Source organism: Macrobrachium rosenbergii, chromosome 20, assembly GCF_040412425.1.
Source record: "Macrobrachium rosenbergii isolate ZJJX-2024 chromosome 20, ASM4041242v1, whole genome shotgun sequence".
NCBI classification, from domain to species: Eukaryota; Metazoa; Arthropoda; class Malacostraca; order Decapoda; family Palaemonidae; genus Macrobrachium; species Macrobrachium rosenbergii.
The window spans coordinates 19700001-19720000 of record NC_089760.1 but is presented as its reverse complement, the minus strand read 5'-3'; the positions used below and the strand labels follow the sequence as shown (position 1 = coordinate 19720000).

At 36.6% G+C, this 20000-nt stretch overlaps 1 protein-coding gene across 1 annotated transcript in view; it reads right to left on the bottom strand.

The window, feature by feature from the left end:
* LOC136848906 (thyroid receptor-interacting protein 11-like) overlaps positions 1–20000 on the bottom strand; it is a 181952-nt gene that overhangs the window by 100740 nt on the left and 61212 nt on the right. The gene's annotated exons all lie outside the window — the stretch shown is intronic.

Genomic DNA, 20000 nt, shown 5'->3' with positions numbered 1-20000 from the left:
TCTTGCCATATATACAACCTGAATGGTGAGAGAGAGACAGACTGGATACTGTGCTGAAACAAGAAGTCAGTGATCAAATCACCGCCGACGCAGGTAACTCGAAAACTGAAAAAAATGCATATTCGATACTTTGTCAAAAAAGGGACGATATGATCCTGGGACAATCTTGTGATATAATAAACACAGAGGCAATGCGGGAGGTGCTGAAAGTATAGGGTAGAGAAGATAAATGATTTTATATATATATATTATATATATATATATATATATATATATATATATATATATATATATATATATATATATTTATTTATATATATTTAAAAGGAATGGTTACAGGATATGTTAGCCTTTTGTTTCTCAGCTTGTGTTTTGGGATGAAGGTGCCATCCTCTTGCCCAGCTCCACCTTGGTTACAAACCACTAAGGCTAGTCAAGTACAAGTTACCGAATTTACTGACTGGTTCAATAACGATATAAAGGGTTATAACAAAGAGTGCAAATATCGCTTATCGTTGCCTGTTTCAGGCCCAGGGTCTCAGTCATAGGGCAAGCGTTTTGACCACTAGATTAAGAGTTCCATTTTATATTTATCAGACACAAACTCACTCAAACACACACACACACACATAAACACATATAGATACCACACACACACACAATATATATATATACTCTAAAAATTTTATATGAACGCTATTTTCCCCACAACGATTAGTGATGAGAACCGATAAACAATTCAGCAAAGGGAAAAAGCATAGTAGTAACGTACAAATGCAGAATCACGGCAAAATGAATTACCAAACTTTGCAGGAACAGTCCAAAGGGAAAAGAGAGAATCAAATGAAAATGATAATGGAGAAGGATGTTAGGAGGTTGGTGGTGGTGGGGGGGAGTCGAGGAGGAGGTGGGTGAAGGGAGGAAGAAAAGGTAGCAGTAGACAACGGACCACCTTCAACAATAGACAGGTGCCGGAGGAGAGGAGGAGGAGGAGGACAAAAGGAGGAGGAGGAGGAGGAGGGAGGAGGGCTTCACACCAGCGGAAAAAGGGGGTGGGGTGGGTGGGACCTGGGGCGCAAGGGGAGGGTCAACTCCGACGGAAAAGGCGTGTTCCGGTAACGTGCTAAATTGTCCCGTTTAATCTGATAAGTCAACAACAGGTGTACTGGAGGAGAGGGGGAAGGGGTGATAGGTTATGCAAAGAGGAGGGACAATAGGGGGTGTGGGGCCCATGAGAGAGAGAGAGAGAGAGAGAGAGAGAGAGAGAGAGAGAGAGCCGCAAAAGCATGGAAACTGAAGGACAGAGGTTTGTTTTGACGAGTAAAATTGACCCATTAACACAACAGCGACAACGAACCCTATTGCAAGATTCACTTCCTTCATTCAATCCTTTTTCATTAATATCTGAAAACGAAGCCATTGTACATGTCCTAAACAATAAATGACTTTCAACAACTTTTTTTTTATGAAATAAAACAATTGTACAGATGAAAGGAATCTACAATAAATATTCTTAGATGAGGCCCCTATGATGGGCCCCTGTCTAAGAGAGAGAGAGAGAGAGAGAGAGAGAGAGAGAGAGAGAGAGAGAGAGAGAGAGAGAGAGAGAGAGAGAGAGACTATGATGGGACACTAGTCTGTGTGTGTGTGTGTGTGTGTGTGTGAGAGAGAGAGAGAGAGAGAGAGAGACCCTATGATGGGGTCCTGGTCTGAGAGAGAGAGAGAGAGAGAGAGAGAGAGAGAGAGAGAGAGAGAGAGATCCTATGATGGGGCCCTGGTCTGAGAGAGAGAGAGAGAGAGAGAGAGAGAGAGAGAGAGAGAGAGAGAGAGAGAGAGAGAGATCCATGATGGGGCCCTGGTCTGAGAGAGAGAGAGAGAGAGAGAGAGAGAGAGAGAGAGAGAGAGAGAGAGAGAGAGAGAGACCCACCCCATGATGGGACCCTTGTCTGAGTAAGAGGGGAGAGTGAGTGAGAGAGAGAGAGAGAGAGAGAGAGAGAGAGAGAGAGAGAGAGAGAGAGAGAGAGAGAGAGAGAGAGAGAGAATGCACACAATTTGTTCCAGATGAATCCTCTTCTTTCAGTACCGATTTTGGTAGTTAGTTTTCTGTCGCATATTTAATCCTTTGCCAGCTAATTTCTGTTTCATGATACATGTAATTAAACGGCATCGATGACTGTTGTCGCTGCATGGTAAGCAGAGCTGAATTGTATCATTAATTTTATAAGAAAAAAGAAAAACAAAGTTTCTGCAGTGCATTATCACATGTTGCCATGGTTCAGTGTTACTTGAAGACAAAACCTTTTGTCTCTAAAAACAAAAAAATGATTGGAAAAATATATATAACAATTCTGATAATGATTTTTGTGACATCAAACAATAGTTTGAGTTAAAACTTTATGAGAAATTCTGCATAATGTACTCTATACATTGTCCAATGAACCTAATTCTATTGCAATATAAACCAACCGCAGGCCTATTAATGTGATTTGAAATGTAACGACTAACATAAACCCACAAAAGAATGTGCCACATACAATCCTTATGACTAAAAATTCAATAAAAACATAAATAAAACCATCGATATTTTCTCAAGCGTACGGATATTGCAACTATTATCAAAAATGAATTAGTATCAATAAAATTAACAATACAATGGAAACTATACAAAGAACACCAATAACGTTAATATCAATAACAGCAGCAGTGGTAACACGTATAATCCTGAAGATGTTTAGTTTTAAAGATGACAAGCACACAATGGAAACATTTCTTATTTACGAACACACTTCCTATACCACATAATCATTAAAAGCTCTCAAGACATCAAAGCAAGCGACAAAATGGCATCTCCAAAGCCAACACTCAAGTAAATGACCTTACAGAGCTAAGGTTACCGGTATGAAGATGAGGTCAACATAATGAAAAGTTAAAATAACGATAGCCCATGTAGAGATGCTGGTGTAATCAGTGAAATTGATAACACTGAATATGAGAAAATAACCGAAGACCCTGGCAGCCTCAATATGACAGATGAGAACAAAATTATATTACGAATCCAAAGAGGTTTGATTAAAATCCCCTTTCACATAAAACTAATAGTTCTTAAAAAGTATTGAAAACAAATCTTGACTTCGTAACATCTGAAGTATTATGAAAAGTTAACTACGAGTGTTTATCGACATGTAGACTAAAAGTACAAGCTCATATGCCGTCTCTATCGAATATCTAAAGTATTCATTTTTCTTACAGCATATAAAAAAAGAAGAAAAGGAGTTTAGCATATACAAAAAAATAAGAATCTCTCCCTCTCACTCTACTACAAACAGGCAAAACGAGCTAAGTTTTATTTCAGAATGATCCCAGGAAATGATAAAACACGACACGCAAAGGAGTAGGCAGACGCCCTTATATCTCTGGCTACTAAAAGAACACCTGGCCACAGTACGATTCTTCTAAGCCTTCTCTCATGAAAAGTCTGCAGGTGATACTACCTATTTCAGGACTTCGAAATACTCTATATAAAAGACAGGTACTAAATAACTATAGCTGACTTTTCCTTATCGCAAGTAATGGATATAATAGACACAGAACGTTGATATTTTTCTAATATCTTCCAGCAACTATACAAATTGAGAAAACTGTATTATTCAAAATAAGCTGACATTACAAAGAGGAACCATACCAACATTCTAATTGGCCCAATTTGATAAACAGCCATGGCAACCGGATGTGGGAAAACCGAAAAACCATTATATTTATAACAATATGTAATTTCCTAACAAAAATAACCATTGATGCAAATACGATTCGTGATAAGAATCAGTTAAACAGAAACGAGACAACACATATCAAAATTACACAAATCATAACTTAAAAAAAAACTGAAAAATATCTTGCTGGCCACTGAACAACTGGACCAAACTTGTTACTTTTCACGGGGAAATTGGAATAGACTCAGAAGCCATCAACTGATAAACGAGCACTTTATAAATAACAGAAATTACCGCTGACGTTTTCCCAAAACTAACGAGCACACTGAGTTTCGGCTGCACGAACTGCAATTTGGAGTTCTGTAATGCTGCTGGTAAAAATGTCTGAACTTTGAAATATCTTATTACCGCATAATTTCCACAAACTTTCGTCATTTTTTACACAAGATATCACACAATGGTGTTACTGTAATATACCAATTCTTCAAAATTGTTGGCAGAACACTGAGAACCTGAAATTATCTAGTGATGAAAATGTTTTAACTTTCATAACTTATTTCTATAAAGGCGGAAATAGCACCGGTTCATTTCCCAATTTTTTTTTCCGGCCTACTTAAAGTAAATGTCATTTCCTGGCTGTTTCTTTTAATAAAAACACTGCAACCATCGCAAACAGCGAAGGTTGTAAGGGAGGAACGCAAGGTTTCTCAACCAACCAAAGATACATGTTTAGATGACGACAGGAGAATTAAAAAAAAAAATAACTTTATACAGAAAACATACGACGGTAAAGTTTTACGAAAGCCATTTTATGCTCTTCATAATCCCCACTTCTTTTTCACTCGCTATTCACAGCTATGTGACGGGAAAGAATTCTCTTCTTCGATGTAAGGCGTGTCGAACATTTCTAAATAATAATTAGATTTGAAAACTTCAACCAAATGCTAGGGACCCGTATTTTAAAATTAACTGGCAAACAGATTGAAAATCATTCAGTAAAACCCAAAAACAAATTATCGGTCATCCAAGCAACTGTATGCGTGTATGCGTGCGCGCGTGCCTGCCTGCCTGCATACAGTCGAGAGCACAAGGTTCGATCCTCGATAGGGAAAAACACAATGCGGGAGAGTTCTCATGAATTAACAACTTGCTTTTGTTAACCTTAGTAACATACTCTTATACCAAGTGACAACCTGTGGGTCTTAAGTGAAGTTACAGAGAGAGAGAGAGAGAGAGAGAGAGAGAGAGAGAGAGAGAGAGAGAGAGAGAGAGAGAGAACACACGTGAGTGATCAGAGTTCCGTCAAAGCTGAAGTACATACTTCACAGTATCAGAATTAGGAAAAATTAATGGAAAACACGAAGGTAAGAATAACAAGATTAAAGAGAGAACACAAGAATGTCTTATTACCATATTCAAATGATTCTTAAAAGAAATGACTGGCATGTCAGTTCATTTAATAGTGAACGATATAAAATGTATGCAAATCTGAATTAACTACAGGAACAAATTCAAGCCTTTTCCCAAGTCTAAATAATTTGAAATTCATCAACGCTGCCGTCTGGTTCAAAGCCAAGCAGACATCGCACAAACATTCCACCCTGCGTAAAGCGATACAACAATGTGGCGGCGACAGTTGCCATGGAAACGAAAAGAAAAACAAACATAACGAGCAGAGAGAGAGAGAGAGAGAGAGAGAGAGAGAGAGAGAGAGAGAGAGAGAGAGGCGCAAGGAATGACCTCTATGCAACAAGAGAGTGAAAGAATTTCTAGGTACAGAGTAAGAATTCCTTAGCATCTCAATTCGCGATTCGCAAAAAAAACAAATAAATAAATAAAAGGTACAGGTAATGTAAAACGTTTGTATGTTGTCACTTGTCTATACACGCAGGGAAGGCTTTGTTTGCTAATGCATAATGGAGACCATTTGAGGTCGTCTCATGAATTCCTTTATTCATGAAAAGTAAACATCATTTCGTCATACCATGACAAGCAGCGAAATGCTTTCCTCATCTCTTGGTTTAGTTTGTTTCATGAATGCCGGAGCACCCTGAACCTCATCAATAATAATAATAATAATAATAATAATAATAATAATAATAATAATAATAATAATAATAATATAGGGGCCAGTCTTGCGGTCGAGAGCAGCGCTGAATTCTCATTAGTAGCTAACAATAATAATAATAATAATAATAATAATAATAATAATAATAATAATAATAATAATAATAATAATAATAATAATGTAAGATAAAACGACTTCGCCAGAAAACACCATTAAAACGTATATAATAGAATAAAAAAAAAGGCCTGGAATCAAACATTTCAGAAGAAGGCGAAAAGAAAGTAAGTTACAAAAATAATCGTACCAGCAAATATTTTTAAAACTTACAAGCACTCTAAAAATGACTCTTAGGGTTATTAAATGCTGCAGGTTACTGAGATATATATATATATATATATATATATATATATATATATATATATATACACATACATATATATATATATATATATATATATATATATATATATATATATATATATATATATATATATATATGCATATATGCTGTATATACACATATACACATACACACACACACACACACATATATATATATATATATATATATATATATATATATATATATATATATATATATATATATATATATATATATATATATATATATATATATATATATATATATAAATTCTGTCTTCCAAGACAGTCGGAGCTCTCATACCACAACGGAAAGGAAATGTTAAAGGCCTCAAGGTAACAAAGTCTCATGAATATCTGGAGAATAATTTCACCCCTGATGGGTAAGGATTAACCTGAGTCCCACCCATTTTTTACAATAGGATGGCAAACGCTTTGACGGAACTCTGATCACTCACGCATATTTTCTCTCTCTTCCCCGCTCTCTCTCTCTCTCTCTCTCTCTCTCTCTCTCTCTCTCTCTATATATATATATATATATATATATATATATATATATATATATATATATATATATATATATATATATATATATATATATATATATATATATATATATATATATATATAAGATATATCTTCACGTAAGACCCATAGTTGTCACCTGGTATACGAGTATGTTACTAAGGTTAACAAATGCAAGTTGTAAATTCATGAGAACTCTCCCACATTGTTCTTTTCCCTGTCGAGGGATCGAACTTTGAGCTCTCGGCTGTCTATGCAAGCAGGCAGGCAGGCACGCGCACGCGCGCACACAATATATGTAACTGTAATATCCACAATGCCCTCTTAACTTCTCGAATAGGCTATATGTGTATAATATACATACACACACACACACACACACACACATATATATATATATATATATATATATATATATATATATATATATATATATATATATAATAACACAGATATATATGTACATATATATATATATATATATATATATATATATATATATATATATATATATATATACATAATACATATATATATATATACAAACATATATATATATATATATATATATATATATATATATATATATATGTGTGTGTGTGTGTGTGTGTGTGTGTACACACACACACACACGCAGATAAAGGGCGTTCAAACGAACGATAAATGCCTGAAATTATCTTGTCTCGGTATTAAGCGACGTTCAGGGAAAATTCACGGACGGTGATGGGGGAAAATTGGTTCATATCGTTATTGTTGCTAAAGCGTTACGTCAGTATTTACACAAGGTATTATTAGTCCCGGCTCCTTCTCATTTTGACCGATATACCTCTTAGGAGTTTGTAAGTGCTTGCACGTGAGGCATTACGCTCCTTCCCCAAAATTGTCGTTGCACCATAAAAATCATCGGGTGGGATTTAAGACGAAATAAATAAAAAAAAATACGTAACCTCTCAAAATTGTTCCTGGTTCTTACATAAACTTTTCTCTTCCTAGAGGCGATGCTGTTGCTTTCTTCAACGTAAAGTGCCCTCTCTCTCTCTCTCTCTCTCTCTCTCTCTCTCTCTCTCTCTCTCTCTCTCTCTCTCTCTCTCTCTCTCTCTCAATTATTTTCACTTAAAGTCAGGGTTATATATACGAACATTCGATGAAACAGCAAAATTTACCAGTTTTGCGATGACAAGAGGTAACCATGTGCTTTTTTACACAAACTAAAAATATCACTGTTCTGCCTTTTTAATCGATTAAAATATAAACGAGGCAATTACTAATACAGGATTTATTGCATTCTAACATTAACAACCCATCAATAAGCAAATGCATTAGTAATGAAAATAACTCAGAAAAAAATATTATCAAGAGCACTGTAGAGAAAATTTACTGCCTCTCGCGCCACTCAACACGTAAATCAACAACTATCAATAAATGTACGGTTCTCCTTTTTTTTTTTTACATATGGGCTGTACTGGTGCAATTCGAAAGGAACACCAAAACAATGTTGCCAGTTGTGAAGCTTTGGAAACGTATACAATCTATATTTTTCACAGTGGCTAAATTACACACTCGGAGCCAATATTCCCCAAAGGTTAAATACTCTGAGAGGATCTCCAGAGTAACGCCTAGGCGAAGTTTCGCCTCATTATGTTCCCCAGATCCCGGTATAAGCTGCCAACAAACGAACGTACAGCACTTTTTCAGCTTACAATCTTAAAATTAAGGTGCAATACTTCTTACGCATTCCAGAAGTTTTCAGTACATTAACAACCAAATACTGAAACATAATTCAGTATATAACCATGCATAGTAACATCCGAGCCTTTTATATGAGAGAGAGAGAGAGAGAGAGAGAGAGAGAGAGAGAGAGAGAGAGAGAGAGAGAGAGAGAGAGATTCTTTGTACGTACTTCCTTCAGTTGGACGCTGAGGTGAAGTTGAGACCGAGATGGATGAGGACGATAGAGGACGGTAATTGAGTGGGAGGGAAGAAGGGAGGGAGGTAGGGAGATAGGAGGAGGAGAAAGAGTCCCGCCCCTCGCGTGATTGAGATCCTTCCTAGATAAAATTGTTATAGAAAACGGCATCTCTGCAATCGTCACAGCCCTGGGCTCTCTTATCGTTTTAATGACTGTACACTTCACTGATTGAACCTTACAGTTTTATTCAACATTTTCGGTCTATATCGGTAATTAAACTTCTCAAAAATGTATAGCTCTTGCTTGTTAATTTAGATAAAAATTACAAAGAGTAACATGACATGTCTCCTCTGTTTAATAAAGATAGCACACAATGGCTCTTGTACCCTTAATAATTTGATCTATTGATTCCTATTAACACATTCACGTTACAACTTTCATTTTGTCTTTCCACTTCTAACGTCTGTATTTTAACTGTTTTGGAAGCATCCAAAATTTTCTTCCTAGGGAGAAATTAAAAAATTAAATTTTTAAACTCTCAGAAGCAAACCCAATAAATAATTTCACCGCTGAGAGAGAGAGAGAGAGAGAGAGAGAGAGAGAGAGAGAGAGAGAGAGAGAGAGAGAGAGAGAGAAATTATAAATCCGCATTTGAAAACCGTTATTGGCGGTACCAGACCATACAGCGGTCTATCAAAGATGCCATTTATCAACTTGTACCGTACTCTGGGGCTGCACGAGAAGAGTTAAAGGCACCAGTGAGTGTGAATACCACCCATCAATTAATTCTTATAAGAAAGCACTTTATGATCTTCCAAAAATAGTCTCTCAAAACAGATCAGAGCTATAAAGCCATTACAATAATAAGCAGAATTGAAAAACTTAATCATTCATATGCCTAAATGAAGAGGAATTTCCACACCCTTAACTTGATATTTTTGTGTCTAAACATTAAGTTATAAGTTGAAAGGAGATTATGATAATGCTACGATTTATTTTCATTATCATGAGAGGGCCATGATACTGAACCTTGCTTATGTCAATGTGAACAGTATCCTGATGTATTACAAATAATCAACTGGAAAGGTCACTGGCCCATTGCCTTCCCATCCCACACAATATTTAAGAGAACATATGCCCCAATGTAGAATTAGATCAGGAATCAAGAACCAGATCAGGAATCACATCCAAACTGCCAACAGACAGTCGTGAACCTCTTAGGTATCAAATATTTTCCCCCAAAGTTTTCACGTATAACGTCCTGATCTGATTCGAAACCCAGATTCGAATCAAATAGTTTTATGATCTGGATCCTAGCTAGTGACTAGCCCTTCCTTCCACAAAAAGCCAGGAAATTCACCCAAAATTCAACATATCTGTTCAAGATAACTTATGTGTATCATAGGCACAATGTATATAAAAGTTGTGCATAAGTACAGTATATGCATATAGCGTGAACCTTCTAATTACAGTAAGGGCAAATACTGGAAATATTATTATTAAATGTTTCAAAAGATGAAACATATTTATATGGAACAAGCACACAGGGACCACTGACTTGAAATTCAAGCTTCCAAAGAATGTTGGTTTCAACCTCCTACCGCATACCCCACACAGCAGCAGTAACTGATCATGATACAGAGCAAGTGATTTTTCATCGCCCTGGGGGAGACGCGAACCCGCGAAATCAAAGTGGCATGTCACGACACTAACCACTATATCAGCAGACCAGCACAATTAGCAGCAATAGTATACGATCAACTAAAGGTATGTAAAATGTGACCAGAAATCCTACTTTTCGTCGTGGATTTTGTGATGATCTGACCTTCGAAACTGGGTGTATTTTCAATATCAGTATGCACCAGCGGATTCGGGGGGAGGAGTGGGGGGAGGACCTGGACACGTGGCTCCCCCATGAAAAATAATGACAAAGTAATAATATTGAAGATTTAGATAATAATAATAAGAATGAGAAATATAAAAATGGGGAAAAAATGTTATTGAAATAAAATTTTTTGAAAAAAATAACAATAATAATAATAATAATAATCTTAACGATCATATATATATATATATATATATATATATATATATATATATATATATATATATATATATATATATATATACGTATAATATGAAAATTGGTGGCCCCCCCATGAAATTTTTCTGGATCCGCTAGTGTCAGTATGGCTATATACCTTTACAGCTATTGCTATAGTGCTACTTTATTACTTTTAACAGCTTCAACAGATGCGTCATCCACTTTCAACTGCTGAGGCCTTCAGGAGAACGACGACCAGATTTGAACTTACCAACTACAGACTATCGGCTAACAAACTATCGACAACTGAACAATAATATTTTTTACCAACAAAGGAAAAGAACTGCAAGTATATATTGACTGCTTTGACTGAAACTGATAATGCAAGTTCACCCCAGATGAAAGGACGCTCACCTGTTTAGCTGTAAAAAGGAGCATAATGGCCGAGGTCCTTGGAAAGTGACCTTGAGGACTCTCTAATGACCCGTAGGAAGGCCCATTGTTCCAATGGAAGGAAGAAACGGCCCTGCTGAGCCTCTTCTTAAGGCGATTAAAAAGCATCTGCAGCTCAAAACTATGTCCATCTGTAAGGCCTTAGAAACACTAAGTTGATATGAGAATATTTTCATCTTGTACTACTTCAAGGCGCGAGTAATATGAGACTAACGACCGAGTAATGTCAGCTATGGGGTAAACTTTAAGGCAGTCACTAAATGACTGATTTACATACGAAGATCCTTCAGATCGAAATCACAAGAAAATTGGGGCTGCCGTCATTTCAACATAAGACAATTCATGAAAAGAAAGATATGTAATATAATGTGACCACATTCACCAATGGTGTAGGATCATTTATACTGGAAATAATGTTTAACATTAGAATATCACCTGATTGTCTCAGTGGAAACATAGAATATTGCAAATCACGAGTTGTATCTAGTTAACAAAAGACCTTCACTCTCCTTGAAAGGCAACGGCAAGAAAATAAGTAAAATCAGTTACTATTTATAGGGAAAAAATACATCACGCTATCAGAACATTAGATTAGAAAATGCCGGATTATAGATCCTCGTTTGGTCGTCCACTCAATTGCGATTACGGGACAGAAATCCTGCGGTGACGAATGTTGCAGATTATACGTGGAACTTCAAAATCTTAACTGAGTAAACTTGTTGAGTTACTGAAACTAATCGGGCTATATTGTTTCTAAGGAAATAAAAACTTCAAATAAACGAAACTGGGAGAGGGGTTTGCGCAAATAGAAGCTTCCAGGTAAGAATTCCCCCTGACACTAAACCTTCTCTTTAACCCTAATCATTCACACAAGCGGACATCAACTGAGTGTAAACAAGAAGTAAAAGAGGTGTGTTCTGAGGGATTAAGCGATAAGGCTGCCGAATTGAGTCGCAAATAGAAAAAAAATTCACAAAACGAATTTCAGAAAAGGTCCAACTGAAGTCTCAGCACTCCTCCTCACGAAGTAAACAAAAGGGGGCTTTATGGAGAAGTCTCACTTGTCTCACTTTGCACTAAAGACTCACTAAGGAGACAATGCCTTGAACGCCACTAATAAGTAAAAGGAAAGGTGGAGAGAGAGAGAGAGAGAGAGAGAGAGAGAGAGAGAGAGAGAGGAAAACCAGTGCTACTACTATTACTAGTACTTGGATTAAGCAGGGTTCTATGTCAAACAATCCCCCTTAAAGGTAACCCATTCCCAGCAGAACTGGTTGGTGTATACGGGAAGAAGGGGAAAGGATGTACCAGGCTTTACACACCTACACACGGCAACGAAAACACATACGTAACATAAATCTGTATGAAATACATATGTATACATACAAAATTATTATATATATATATATATATATATATATATATATATATATATATATATATATATATATATATATATATATTCTGCTGCTTAATATCTTTATATATACATACACACATCTATATAATATCTAAAAATTAAGTCAAATATCATTTAATATCGGATACACCATACCCCCAGGAATAATTTACACCCAAAGGGAATTATAATTGATAAGTGCTTATGCACAGACCATGATATAGCCGGGTGATTAAAGTCATGTCTATATACATACATACATACATACATACATACATACATACATACATATATATATATATATATATATATATATATATATATATATAATATATATATATATATATATATATATATATATATATATATATATATATATATATATATATATATATATATATATATATATATATATATATATATATATATATATATATATATCAGATGACAGATATAGCGAGAGAGACGAGTTGCATTCATAATTATTGTAAGCTTATACTTCCGTACATTTATTTCTGTAATACGTAACCGCCAAGCTAAAATATATAATATAAATAATGCAGCAAGTATTTTAAAACTTCCATGTACTCCCGTACAAGTTTCAATTCTCTCTTACAACCTCCATTAGGAGGCAGTGAAATGGTAAGCACATCCCTTACATGACCGCCTGAGTTCAAGCGTATTATTTTGCATTAAGCAAGTGGACATGGAATCCAGTTTAAAAAAGAGTAGTGATTCGGATAGATCTTTAACTTTCAACTGAAAGTAAAAATGCATAAATTACGTCACACAACGTCGTCTATTGAAAATGCCCACGTTTTAGATCCGGGTATGGATGACGTCACTCCATAACACTAAAGGCAGTTGGAGTTATGAAACGCTACTGAAACATGTGGAAAACTGCGATACCAGGAGTGCTTTCAGTATGTATGAGAACTTCAAACACTAAAGCCTACCCTTTACTGACGCAACATATACGATCGGAAAAACCTGTATAAACAAAAAAAAAAAAAAAAAAAGGACATTTGTAGTTTAGACGGTTTATGTTATTCCGATCGGACCTAGGTATAGCATTCTATTTATTCCTGAGAGAGAGAGAGAGAGAGAGAGAGAGAGAGAGAGAGAGAGAGAGAGAGAGAGAGAGAGAGAGAATTTATCACCTCCCAAAGACAGCAACTCTCTCCATAATAAAATATTTTAAAAAATAAACCAAATTAAAATAGAATTCACATTAAACCGTAAATTTTATATATACGATTTTGTTTCTAAGAGAACAAAGTGTGGGAATACTACATTCGTTAGTTATCAAATCCAGTTGAATAAAATGGTGTAAAATATACGTCATACATGGAAGTGTACAATTAAAGGTCTGTGAATACAAAATAATATTTACCAAGGTAAGGCCTGTGACTGCAAGAAAGGAATCTACTCCATAAAATAAGAATTCCTTGAACGAACAGCAAACCATTCATGAAGACTCGACAGAGCTATTGTAACTTAGCGTAGGATCATTGTCAAAGAAGCGATACATTTTAAATTGTCGGTTGTATAAAATGTAATAAAAAATCCATTATGGTATGATATGAAGAAATGTCTCAAACACACCCTTAAGGCTACCCGCACATCTAGACCTAGACCGAGTGACGCCGATATTCGCTCATGGGGCCCACGCATTATCAAACGTGCTTGTCAAACCTCATGTTTAATCAAGCATCATAATCGCCAAACACTACGGTAAGACTGATCAAATCTCGACTGGTGCCATCCACTGACAGGAAATTGTAGACAGCAGGATCAACGTCCTGTTATTTCCCAAAATTTCGAATTTCTCAGAAAACAGGGTCATATCCCGAATGGATCATTTTTTTTATGAAACTGACTGCACGAGTTTATTGCGCTTTTCAGAAGCCATGTTTATTTTCCTCAAAACAAACCCTTCAGCTTTATCAGGCAATTCACCGTTACTGTGTGGTGTAGTGTTCCTGAAGGCAAGGAATCTCTCCTTTGGCTCAGGTCCTGCTTGATATAGTTGAATCTAAAGCTTTCCATATTAACAGTAGTTAGGTTCTTACTTGCAAGCTAGAATTACTTTAGCACAATCACGTGAGTGTCAATCTTCGGCTTTAGTTTTCGAGAGAAAAAAAAAAAAAAAAAAAAAAGATGGGCTGTGTATTGGAGGCTTCTCCAAGGATGTATGATATGCTACTGGGCTCAAATTTCTCTAGATAACTTTCAGACTTTAAGGTCAACCACTAATCAGTTCGTCACACGACACAAATGCATTAACACATTTCTTTTTTATATCAAACCAACAACAACTGGTGCTCTATCCGTCTTGGTATCCGAAACCCATATAACAATGATAATCCCTCCCAAATGCTATCTAACACAATGTGACAGGATATAAGACCCTTACATCTACAACTAGGGGAGGAGGAGGAGGAGGAGGAGGAGGAGGAGAAAAAGTCCACCTTGCCCAACGTACACCACATTCCTCAATATACATCCATCCTCCTGGTCATGAACTCTACGTGCATACATGCCTTCAACCGCATGCACATGCGCACACTGAAGCACTATCAGGGGTTCGAGCAAGAATTCAAACAGTGGCATAATTCAAGACGACGGAGGAAAGTTGGGGGGAGGAGCAAAGGTGGGCTTAATGAGTACCTCCAAACCTGAGGGAATTGTGAGGCACACAGCCGTCATCATCATCACCATCATTATCATTAATACGTTCACTGGTGCAAAGGCACACTGAGCAACACTCTGTCTTTCGTTCGCTCTCTTTTACATACATATCCGTACAATCTATATTTTTCCGTGACATATAGAGAAAAATATTTGTGCAAGTGCAACAGGCACTACTAAACACTGCAGACATTCCTCTGTAACGTATTACTATAAAATCTCCGTTTACTCCGTTCTCAAATTCTATCCTTGCATAAAGGATCATGAGACAGGAGTCTTACCCTCAACAAACCTTTGGATATTTTTAAATGAATTTATTCCTTTATGAACCCAAGGCTCTGTGAAATTCTCCATCTATAAATAAAGAAAATGCGACGTTAAATAGAAGGAACCCCTTTATATCCTGGAATGAGGTACCAGCTCATTAAAATGAATTATTTCTAGTCATGAATCTCTCTCTCTCTCTCTCTCTCTCTCTCTCTCTCTCTCTCTCTCTCTCTCTCTCTCTCTCTCTCTCTTCTTTTACTTTTATTCAAGTAGGAAAAACTTGGGACACAACTTTCACAAGAGAGGGATATTCTGTATATCGTTCAAAAGATGAAAGAGGTCTATACAATGATATTATTATTATTATTATTATATTATTAATATTATGATAATGATGATGTACCAGAACTAAACCAACGAATTTCACACAAATCGCCACATCATTGCACAAAATACAGGTATGAAAGAATCCAACCAAATTAGATTTGTAGAAAAGACTCTACCCAAGATACGATTAAAATGTAAGAGCCTAGCCAGTGTAAAAATAACAGGAAGTGTCTTGTCAAGCTAATTGTATTTTCAAACCGCGCTAAAGTGATTTGATTTATGAAATTTATGCTGTCAAGCCAAGCACTAGGGCACTTCAGGCTGTTCAGCGTTCAAGACAGTGGAAAGAGGGCGTCCGAGTGGCTGGACAGCAAGGTAAAGCGATCAAGAGAATAGAAAAGATGAGGTACAAGGGTCTAAAGGTGGAACAGGAAGAAAACCCTCCAGTTGCACTTAGAAATAACAGTTGGAGGTGCTGGACAGCAAGACTGAAGATAGGAAGCGGGTAAGGGGGTAAAGTAAAAGGCTAAAAAAATGATGCAGCTAGGGACCGAAGAGACGCTGTAAACACCCTTTAATAATGCCTACAGTGCACCACACAAGGTGGATGGTGACACTACCCAACTACAGGGACCTTAATAAAGGACATTAAAGCTTAGTTTCTATTTTTCAGATTTTTTTCAACAATCAGCGCCGACTCAGAGCGTTGCAAGTCATAATGTGGTTCTTACAGCGATTTTCCCAGGTCGTCTTGTCTTCAATGTAACCGTGGTTTCGTAATAGTGTCTTGCTCATGATTTCAGTGTCGTAATAGTTTCGTGCACATTCGTCTGTGACCCTGTTGTGGAAAATGGCGACGATTTTGAAAGATGTATTTAAGATGTGATACGAATGCCCAGGACATAACCAGGAAGTGAGTAAGAACCGACATTGTGGTTTACTGTAAGTTTCATGATATCGTACAAACGTCACCCCATGGTCGTAGACATCGTAAAATATCGTATACAACACCGTGTCCAAGAGGGAATTTAGCATTCGACAGGCTACGACTCACTAAGACTTATATTATAGGTACATCGACGGGAATCGGCATGAAAATCGTGAAAGTGAGACCTAGAATTAAACGAACTGGAATGAATAATTGCAATATACTGTCATTTGCTTCTGACAGAAAACTGTTGCAGGCAAAGCTAAATTCAACAAAACACCAACACAGAAATCTAGGGGAGGTAACGAGTCTCCTGCTTATCCACTCCTTTTTAAGAACTGCTGTGAATGATGAAGGAGAAAACCAATACCGGACAACGACAAAAAATCAAACTGAAGACAAGAGATGGGAGGAGGAGGAGGAGGAGGAGGAGGAGGAGAGCCCGCGGAGGGAGTTTAGCGATCCAGACATCCCTCCTGAAGATAAGAGCAATTCGCTTAATTGCAGCCTCAATTATGAATGAGGACAATAGTGAATAATTATGGTCGTTCCACCGTAATAAAGATGAAATATGGATAGCAAGCACGTATCGTGGAGAGCAAATTGATTCAACAAGGACAACAATGATTAGCCGAGTCGTCCGTCCTTTCCCCCACCGAACTGGAGCTTTTGAAGTAAAACACGACCTGGAGGAACAAGTCGTTGGTTATTCGTAATGAATTGCCCACACAGTCATACACGACGGGATGATAATTATGTGCATTTTTACTTTTATAACGCATACACAGAAGACGTTGGGCACCAGTTAATAATAATAATAATAATAATAATAATAATAATAATAATAATAATAATAATAATAATAATAATAATAATAACAACAACTCCGCTAGGAAAAAACAAAAATAATGGTGATGATAACCGATTATAATCATTACAAATTGGAATTCGCCTTCATCCGCTGTATTCCTGGGTCCTAGGAACTTGTGTATCAAGGAATTCTCAGCTAATATTAGTTTCACCGGCAAACGGGAACATCATTATCAGCAAAAACAACAACAACAATAATACCAGTAAATTAAGCAACTAGATACAGAGCTTGAAAAAGACCCACCCACCTGATTGGAGAGAGAGAGAGAGAGAGAGAGAGAGAGAGAGAGAGAGAGAGAGAGAGAGAGAGAGAGAGAGAGAGAGAATCAGTCTAACATTGTAACGGTCCTGGATAGTGATCTAAACATGCCACATCCACACAACTACCAGGTTTGATATTACTCAGCTTTCTCGGGCTCTAAAAAACATCAGTAGCGTTAGCAACTTGAATATAACAATATGCACTTCTTGTTTTTCTTAAATGTTAAGGTTTCTTTACGAGAGGCTACCAGTACCAGAAGACAGATGAGATAAAATATTATATATATATATATATATATATATATATATATATATATATATATATATATATATATATACACACAGTAACCCCATAACAAGAACTTCAGTATTATATCATATAACAAGTTCGTATGGGTACGCAATCTAAAAGTTCTGTTTGATATAAATAAACCACCAGTCTTGAATTCCATGCAAAGATATCCCGTTGATAAAGACACAAAAAACAGAACTTGGCGGAGCCGGCGGTATTCCTCCTTAAAACAGGAGCTATGATGTCCGGGGGAATGAAGGAGGGGGAGGGGGGAGAGGGGCAAGAAGGAGCAGAAGGAAGGGCAGGGAAGGGAGGGGGAGTGTCAGGTGAGGAGAGGCACCACCTTCCCACCCAGTGCCTCCTCCTCCGTCTCCTGATGCCAGCCATCTTGCCCAAACCCAGGCAACGGTTGAACAGGAACATGAGGTTGAATAAAGTCCTGACATTAATCTGTGCAACCCAAAACATCGAGCCCCCGGACATGTATAAAACATACGCACGCACTCACACGCTCCCGCTCCCTTGAGCCTCTTCCCCAAAACAACGTCCAGAAAATTAATGTTGGAGGCCACAGATAGACACCCCACACATGACGATGACGAAGACATTTTACAAATTTCATTGTGTAAATACACCTCTTGTACAAACACAAAGCCACAACATTGGATCTCTTTTATAGCAGCATATCCTTTTCACTGTAGTCAATGCATTTTATGCCAAATATATCCCAAAGATATCTGTATCTTGATACACTCGGTGACAAACAACTAAATAAGTTTTGCTTTAAATCTTTAAAAATTTCGCCCCAAAACTTTTAAAAAGTGATAAAAAAATTAGGCAATTTTGTAGTTTGGTTGTTTAACACATCACCTGCAGCCAACCGCTCAGTGTTCCATAAATCTTGTTCTTATGAAGCTTTCTTAAAAGTTGACATTATAATCCTTACAGATCTTGTACCAGCCCACGTTTGGACAAAAAATTGATCTGCAAAACTAACTCTACCTACTTATTTCATACAAAAACCCTAAGCTCCTCTAAGGCAGGATCATTAAAAAAAGGAATATTCCTTTTCTATTAAAAAATCTAAATTTAAACATCCGTAACGTAAAATAAATCGATGTGAGAAAATCTAGGGGAAACCATTTTCCAATCAACCCTAAAAATGGATAATGAATTTATAATTGACCATGATCAAATGTCAAATTCAGGATACCATGAGGCAGGATACGGCTGAAGTCTAAAGGTGAGCTCTGGACATCACAAAAACCGATGTCTTTACTTGGAGAGGTTTTACCTAGGTGAATGCATTCTGGTGACTTGGGAAATTCTGAGATCAAAACTGTTTTATATATATATATATATATATATATATATATATATATATATATATATATATATATATATATATATATATATATGAAGGGGGCTGCCTCTACAAGTTTGGCAATGAAGGTTCAGTTTCTCTTGAAAAACATGAAAATAACTGACAAAGTCAGAGACGCTGATTCTTTTTCAAATCCGAGCAAGAATTATATGAGTTTCTGTGTAGTTTATATACAAACAGTTAACTGGCAATCTGTACTTTTCGATTGCAAACCATTTATAAGACAATTTAACCTGAAGAAAAGCGTAATTTTCCGCCATCGTTATCGCCTCCAACGCCGCACGACGCAAAGGGCCTTTGTGAAATTCCAATAATCATGTCTTTCCTGTACTTCATCTTCCACAAATCTCCACTAACCTCCAATACTTCTCTTTCTTGTATTAAACCAAAGGCATTCTGTATTCATGCATAAAATTTATATTTTATTTCTTTTGACAGCTCATTTCTTGGTGCACATCACACTATAATGCTCATAATGTACTGTTTTGATT